This window comes from Bufo gargarizans, chromosome 5 (assembly GCF_014858855.1).
Source record: "Bufo gargarizans isolate SCDJY-AF-19 chromosome 5, ASM1485885v1, whole genome shotgun sequence".
Classification (NCBI taxonomy): Eukaryota; Metazoa; Chordata; class Amphibia; order Anura; family Bufonidae; genus Bufo; species Bufo gargarizans.
In genome coordinates, this window is record NC_058084.1 from 77,160,142 (window position 1) to 77,166,141 (window position 6,000).

The following is a 6,000-nucleotide window of genomic DNA, read 5'->3' on the forward strand; positions in this document are numbered from 1 at the left end:
ACGATGAGGTCCTAGACCCCACATGGAATGAAGGTCGTGCCACTGACTTTCACAGTTCGGAGGAAGAGGCAGTGGTGAGACCGAGCCAACAGCGTAGCAAAAGAGGGAGCAGTGGGCAAAAGCAGAACACCCGCCGCCAAGAGACTCCGCCTGCTACTGACCGCCGCCATCTGGGACCGAGCACCCCAAAGGCAGCTTCAAGGAGTTCCCTGGCATGGCACTTCTTCAAACAATGTGCTGACGACAAGACCCGAGTGGTTTGCACGCTGTGCCATCAGAGCCTGAAGCGAGGCATTAACGTTCTGAACCTGAGCACAACCTGCATGACCAGGCACCTGCATGCAAAGCATGAACTGCAGTGGAGTAAACACCTTAAAACCAAGGAAGTCACTCAGGCTCCCCCTGCTACCTCTTCTGCTGCTGCCGCCTCGGCCTATTCTGCTGCTGCCGCCTCGGCCTCTTCCTCCGCCTCTGGAGGAACGTTGGCACCTGCCGCCCAGCAAACAGGGGATGTACCACCAACACCACCACCACCACCTCCGTCACCAAGCGTCTCAACCATGTCACACGCCAGCCTTCAGCTCTCCATCTCACAAACATTTGATAGAAAGCGTAAATTCCCACCTAGCCACCCTCGATCCCTGGCCCTGAATGCCAGCATTTCTAAACTACTGGCCTATGAAATGCTGTCATTTAGGCTGGTGGACACAGACAGCTTCAAACAGCTCATGTCGCTTGCTGTCCCACAGTATGTTGTTCCCAGCCGCCACTACTTCTCCAAGAGAGCCGTGCCTTCCCTGCACAACCAAGTATCCGATAAAATCAAGTGTGCACTGCGCAACGCCATCTGTAGCAAGGTCCACCTAACCACAGATACGTGGACCAGTAAGCACGGCCAGGGACGCTATATCTCCCTAACTGCACACTGGGTAAATGTAGTGGCAGCTGGGCCCCAGGCGGAGAGCTGTTTGGCGCACGTCCTTCCGCCGCCAAGGATCGCAGGGCAACATTCTTTGCCTCCTGTTGCCACCTCCTCCTTCTCGGCTTCCTCCTCCTCTTCTTCCACCTGCTCATCCAGTCAGCCACACACCTTCACCACCAACTTCAGCACAGCCCGGGGTAAACGTCAGCAGGCCATTCTGAAACTCATATGTTTGGGGGACAGGCCCCACACCGCACAGGAGTTGTGGCGGGGTATTGAACAACAGACCGACGAGTGGTTGCTGCCGGTGAGCCTCAAGCCCGGCCTGGTGGTGTGTGATAATGGGCGAAATCTCGTTGCAGCTCTGGGACTAGCCAATTTGACGCACATCCCTTGCTTGGCGCATGTGCTGAATTTGGTGGTGCAGAAGTTCATTCACAACTACCCCGACATGTCAGAGCTGCTGCATAAAGTGCGGGCCGTCTGTTCGCGCTTCCGGCGTTCACATCCTGCTGCTGCTCGCCTGTCTGCGCTACAGCGTAACTTCGGCCTTCCCGCTCACCTCATATGCAACGTGCCCACCAGGTGGAACTCCACCTTGCACATGCTGGACAGACTGTGCGAGCAGCAGCAGGCCATAGTGGAGTTTCAGCTGCAGCACGCACGGGTCAGTCGCACTACAGAACAGCACCACTTCACCACCAATGACTGGGCCTCCATGCGAGACCTGTGTGCCCTGTTGCGCTGTTTCGAGTACTCCACCAACATGGCCAGTGGCGATGACACCGTTATCAGCGTTACAATACCACTTCTATGTCTCCTTGAGAAAACACTTAGGGCGATGATGGAAGAGGAGGTGGCCCAGGAGGAGGAGGAGGAGGAGGAGGAAGAGGGGTCATTTTTAGCACTTTCAGGCCAGTCTCTTCGAAGTGACTCAGAGGGAGGTTTTTGGCAACAGCAGAGGCCAGGTACAAATGTGGCCAGCCAGGGCCCACTACTGGAGGACGAGGAGGACGAGGATGAGGAGGAGGTGGAGGAGGATGAGGATGAAGCATGGTCACAGCGGGGTGGCACCCAACGCAGCTCGGGTCCATCACTGGTGCGTGGCTGGGGGGAAAGGCAGGACGATGACGATACGCCTCCCACAGAGGACAGCTTGTCCTTACCCCTGGGCAGCCTGGCACACATGAGCGACTACATGCTGCAGTGCCTGCGCAACGACAGCAGAGTTGCCCACATTTTAACCTGTGCGGACTACTGGGTTGCCACCCTGCTGAATCCATGCTACAAAGACAATGTGCCCACCTTACTTCCTGCACTGGAGCGTGATAGGAAGATGCGCGAGTACAAGCGCACGTTGGTAGACGCGCTACTGAGAGCATTCCCAAATGTCACAGGGGAACAAGTGGAAGCCCAAGGCCAAGGCAGAGGAGGAGCAAGAGGTCGCCAAGGCAGCTGTGTCACGGCCAGCTCCTCTGAGGGCAGGGTTAGCATGGCAGAGATGTGGAAAACTTTTGTCAACACGCCACAGCTAACTGCACCACCACCTGATACGCAACGTGTTAGCAGGAGGCAACATTTCACTAACATGGTGGAACAGTACGTGTGCACACCCCTCCACGTACTGACTGATGGTTCGGCCCCATTCAACTTCTGGGTCTCTAAATTGTCCACGTGGCCAGAGCTAGCCTTTTATGCCTTGGAGGTGCTGGCCTGCCCGGCAGCCAGCGTTTTGTCTGAACGTGTATTCAGCACGGCAGGGGGCGTCATTACAGACAAACGCAGCCGCCTGTCTACAGCCAATGTGGACAAGCTGACGTTCATAAAAATGAACCAGGCATGGATCCCACAGGACCTGTCCGTCCCTTGTCCAGATTAGACATTAACTACCTCCCCATAACCATATATTATTGGACTCCAGGGCACTTCCTCATTCAATCCTATTTTTATTTTCATTTTACCATTATATTGCGAGGCTACCCAAAGTTGAATGAACCTCTCCTCTGCCTGTGTGCTAGGCCTAAATATATGCCAATGGACTGTTGCAGTGGTGGCTGACATGAAGCCTGATTCTCTGCTATGACATGCAGACTAATTCTCTGCTGACATGAAGCCAGATTGTCTGTTACGGGACCTCTCTCCTCTGCCTGGGTGCTGGGCCTAAATTTATGACAATGGACTGTTGCAGTGGTGGCTGACGTGAAGCCTGATTCTCTGCTATGACATGCAGACTGATTCTCTGCTGACATGAAGCCAGATTGTCTGTTACGGGACCTCTCTGCTCTGCCTGTGTGCTAGGCCTAAATATATGCCAATGGACTGTTGCAGTGGTGGGTGACGTGAAGCCTCATTCTCTGCTATGACATGCAGACTGATTCTCTGCTGTCATGAAGCCAGATTGTCTGTTACGGGACCTCTCTGCTCTGCCTGTGTGCTAGGCCTAAATATATGCCAATGGACTGTTGCAGTGGTGGGTGACGTGAAGCCTCATTCTCTGCTATGACATGCAGACTGATTCTCTGCTGACATGAAGCCAGATCCTCTGTTACGGGACCTCTCTCCTCTGCCTGTGTGTGTGCTGGGCCTAAATATATGCCAATGGACTGTTGCAGTGGTGGCTGACGTGAAGCCTCATTCTCTGCTATGACATGCAGACTGATTCTCTGCTGACATGAAGCCAGATTCTCTGTTACGGGACCTCTCTCCTCTGCCTGTGTGTGTGCTGGGCCTAAATATATGCCAATGGACTGTTGCAGTGGTGGCTGACGTGAAGCCTCATTCTCTGCTATGACATGCAGACTGATTCTCTGCTGACATGAAGCCAGATTCTCTGTTACGGGACCTCTCTCCTCTGCCTGTGTGTGTGCTGGGCCTAAATATATGCCAATGGACTGTTGCAGTGGTGGCTGACGTGAAGCCTCATTCTCTGCTATGACATGCAGACTAATTCTCTGCTGACATGAAGACAGATTCTCTGTTACGGGACCTCCCTCCTCTGCCTGGGTGCTGGGCCTAAATATATGCCAATGGACTGTTGCAGTGGTGGCTGACGTGAAGCCTCATTCTCTGCTATGACATGCAGACTAATTCTCTGCTGACATGAAGACAGATTCTCTGTTACGGGACCTCTCTCCTCTGCCTGTGTGTGTGCTGGGCCTAAATATATGCCAATGGACTGTTGCAGTGGTGGCTGACGTGAAGCCTCATTCTCTGCTATGACATGCAGACTGATTCTCTGCTGACATGAAGCCAGATTCTCTGTTACGGGACCTCTCTCCTCTGCCTGTGTGTGTGCTGGGCCTAAATATATGCCAATGGACTGTTGCAGTGGTGGCTGACGTGAAGCCTCATTCTCTGCTATGACATGCAGACTAATTCTCTGCTGACATGAAGACAGATTCTCTGTTACGGGACCTCCCTCCTCTGCCTGGGTGCTGGGCCTAAATATATGCCAATGGACTGTTGCAGTGGTGGCTGACGTGAAGCCTCATTCTCTGCTATGACATGCAGACTGATTCTCTGCTGACATGAAGACAGATTCTCTGTTACGGGACCTCTCTCCTCTGCCTGTGTGTGTGCTGGGCCTAAATATATGCCAATGGACTGTTGCAGTGGTGGCTGACGTGAAGCCTCATTCTCTGCTATGACATGCAGACTGATTCTCTGCTGACATGAAGCCAGATTCTCTGTTACGGGACCTCTCTCCTCTGCCTGTGTGTGTGCTGGGCCTAAATATATGCCAATGGACTGTTGCAGTGGTGGCTGACGTGAAGCCTCATTCTCTGCTATGACATGCAGACTAATTCTCTGCTGACATGAAGACAGATTCTCTGTTACGGGACCTCCCTCCTCTGCCTGGGTGCTGGGCCTAAATATATGCCAATGGACTGTTGCAGTGGTGGCTGACGTGAAGCCTCATTCTCTGCTATGACATGCAGACTGATTCTCTGCTGACATGAAGACAGATTCTCTGTTACGGGACCTCTCTCCTCTGCCTGTGTGTGTGCTGGGCCTAAATATATGCCAATGGACTGTTGCAGTGGTGGGTGACGTGAAGCCTGATTCTCTGCTATGACATGCAGACTGATTCTCTGCTGACATGAAGCCAGATTCTCTGTTACGGGACCTCTCTCCTCTGCCTGTGTGTGTGCTGGGCCTAAATATATGCCAATGGACTGTTGCAGTGGTGGCTGACGTGAAGCCTCATTCTCTGCTATGACATGCAGACTAATTCTCTGCTGACATGAAGACAGATTCTCTGTTACGGGACCTCCCTCCTCTGCCTGGGTGCTGGGCCTAAATATATGCCAATGGACTGTTGCAGTGGTGGCTGACGTGAAGCCTCATTCTCTGCTATGACATGCAGACTAATTCTCTGCTGACATGAAGACAGATTCTCTGTTACGGGACCTCTCTCCTCTGCCTGGGTGCCGGGGCCTAAATATCTGAGAATGGACTGTTCCAGTGGTGGGTGACGGGAAGCCAGATTCTCTGCTATGGAACCTCTCTCCAATTGATTTTGGTTAATTTTTATTTATTTAATTTTTATTTTAATTCATTTCCCTATCCACATTTGTTTGCAGGGGATTTACCTACATGTTGCTGCCTTTTGCAGCCCTCTAGCTCTTTCCTGGGCTGTTTTACAGCCTTTTTAGTGCCGAAAAGTTCGGGTCCCCATTGACTTCAATGGGGTTCGGGTTCGGGACGAAGTTCGGATCGGGTTCGGGACGAAGTTCGGATCGGGTTCGGATCCCGAACCCGAACATTTCCGGGATGTTCGGCCGAACTTCTCGAACCCGAACATCCAGGTGTTCGCTCAACTCTACCAGAGACAACCCATTCCTCCCCAGATGGATGAATGGAAGTCTCTGTCTCAAGCCCAGATACAAACAACAGGGAATATAACAAACACAAAACAATAAGAAAAGACAAGACTTATCTGAAAGTAGAAAACTGGAAACTCCAGAAGCACCACAGAGTACAACCAACCAGCTAGTTAGAAGGCAGGAAGAAAATCTATAAACCGCACCTCCAAGAGTGAGAAGCGGCTACTTATGGGGAAAGTAAATTACCAACAA